The sequence below is a fragment of the Hyla sarda genome, chromosome 1 (assembly GCF_029499605.1).
Source record: "Hyla sarda isolate aHylSar1 chromosome 1, aHylSar1.hap1, whole genome shotgun sequence".
Lineage (NCBI taxonomy): Eukaryota > Metazoa > Chordata > Amphibia > Anura > Hylidae > Hyla > Hyla sarda.
Genome location: NC_079189.1, coordinates 607,297,838 through 607,299,962, shown reverse-complemented (window position 1 = coordinate 607,299,962; position 2,125 = coordinate 607,297,838). Strand labels below are relative to the sequence as shown.

At 61.3% G+C, this 2,125-nt stretch overlaps 2 protein-coding genes across 2 annotated transcripts in view; one reads left to right on the top strand and one right to left on the bottom strand.

Annotated features, from left to right (window-relative positions):
• LOC130297303 (uncharacterized) overlaps window positions 1-2,125 on the bottom strand; it is a 194,104-nt gene that overhangs the window by 150,016 nt on the left and 41,963 nt on the right. The gene's annotated exons all lie outside the window — the stretch shown is intronic.
• LOC130298752 (uncharacterized) overlaps window positions 2,071-2,125 on the top strand; it is a 72,809-nt gene continuing 72,754 nt past the window's right edge. Inside the window, exon 1 of the mRNA XM_056551367.1 lies at window positions 2,071-2,092. The gene's annotated coding sequence lies outside the window, so the exon portion shown is untranslated. The remainder of the gene's footprint in view (window positions 2,093-2,125) is intronic.

Genomic DNA, 2,125 nt, shown 5'->3' with positions numbered 1-2,125 from the left:
CAGGGGTGGGGGTTTTGCTGGTTAATGCTCTGCAGGGGTGGGGTTTGCTGTAATGCTCTGCAGGGGTGGGGTTTGCTGTAATGCTCTGCAGGGGGTGGGGTGGTTTGCTGTAATGCTCTGCAGGGGGGGGTTTGCTGTAATGCTCTGCAGGGGGGTTGCTGTAATGCTCTGCAGGGGGGGTTTGCTGTAATGCTCTGCAGGGTGGGGTGTTTGCTGTAATGCTCTGCAGGGGGGGGTGTTTGCTGTAATGCTCTGCAGGGGGGGGTTTGCTGTAATGCTCTGCAGGGGGGGGTTTGCTGTAATGCTCTGCAGGGGGGGGGGGTTGTAATGCTCTGCAGGGGGGGGGGGGTTGTTGTAATGCTCCGCAGGGGGGGGGGGGGGGGTTGCTGTAATGCTCCGCAGGGGGGGGGGTTGCTGTAATGCTCCGCAGGGGGGGGGGGGGGTGGGGGGTTGCTGTAATGCCTCCGCAGGGGGGGGGGGTTGCTGTAATGGTCTGCGGGGGGTTGCTGTAATGCTCTGCAGGGGGGGGGGGGGGTTTGCTGACCATTACAAGCAACCCCCCCTCCCCTGCAGACCATTACAGCAACCCCCCTCCCCCGCAGACCATTACAGCAAACCCCCCCCCCCCCCCCCCCCTCTCTCTCTCTCCTGCAGGGCATTACAGCAACCCCCCGTCTCCTGCGGGGCATTACAGCTGCCCCCCTCTTCTGCAGAGCATTACGGCAGCCCCCCTCTTCTCCTGCAGAGCATTACAGCCGCCCCCCCTTCTCTCCTGCAGAGCATTTACAGCAGCCCCTCTCCTGCAGCATTACAGCAGCCCCCTTCCTCTCCTGCAGAGCATTACAGCAGCCCCCCTCCTCTCCTGCAGAGCATTACAGCAGCCCCCCCTCTCTCTCTCCTGCAGGGCATTACAGCAACCCCCCCCCCCCCCCCCCCTTTTTTCTCTCTCCTGCAGACCATTACAGCAACCCCCCCCCCCCTCCTCTCTCTCCTGCAGGGCATTACAGCAAACCCCCTCCTGCAGGGCATTACAGCAACCCCCCCCCCCTCCTGCAGGGCATTACAGCAACCCCCCCCCCTGCAGGGGCATTACAGCAAACCCCCCCCCCCCCTCCTGCAGGGCATTACAGAACCCCCCTCCCGCAGGGCATTACAGCAACCCCCCCCCCCCCCCCCCCTGCAGGGCATTACAGCAACCCCCCCCCCCCCTCTCTCCTGCAGAGCATTACAGCAACCCCCCTCTCTCTCTCCTGCAGGCATTACAGCAACCCCCCCCTCCTTTTTTTCTCTCTCCTGCAGACCATTACAGCAACCCCCCCCCCCCCTCCTCTCTCCTGCAGGGCATTACAGCAACCCCCCCCCCCCCCTCTCTCATGCAGGGCATTACAGCTGCCCCCCCCCTCCTGCAGAGCATTACAGCAACCCCCCCCCCCTCTCTCCTGCAGAGCATTACAGCAACAACCCCCCCCCCCCCTCTCTCCTGCAGGGCATTACAGCACCCCCCCCCCTCTCTCCTGCAGGGCATTACAGCACCCCCCCCTCTCTCCTGCAGGGCATTACAGCAGCCCCCCCTCTCTCCTGCAGGGCATTACAGCAGCCCCCCTCCTCTCCTGCAGGGCATTACAGCAGCCCCCCCTCCTCTCCTGCAGAGCATTACAGCAACCCCCCCCCCTCTCTTCTGCAGGGCATTACAGCTGCCCCCCCTCTCTCCCTGCAGGGCATTACAGCAACCCCCCCCCCCCCCGCCCCCTCTCCTGCAGAGCATTACAGCAACAACACATAAGCCTCTGGGGATATCAACTATGCTTCTTGCAGACTCCAAACCGGCTCCATAGGCCCCTGCAGAGTATTACTTGGTCCCTGCAGACTATTACTCCGCCATATACACCACCAAGAGAAAACCTCCCCCAATACTAAAGCTTTTCCTGTCCTTCTCCTCACCAGCAAATCACTCATAACCGCCAAATCTATTGTATTTCCTACAGACTCCACACTGGCTCCGCCTACTCGGGTCTAGTCACATGGCTCGTCACATGGTCATGACATCATCACAGGTCCTTTAGCTGGCTAGGAAATAGCATCTACCGTGAAGGTATGTGTAGATATCTATCTATGTGTTTGTGTG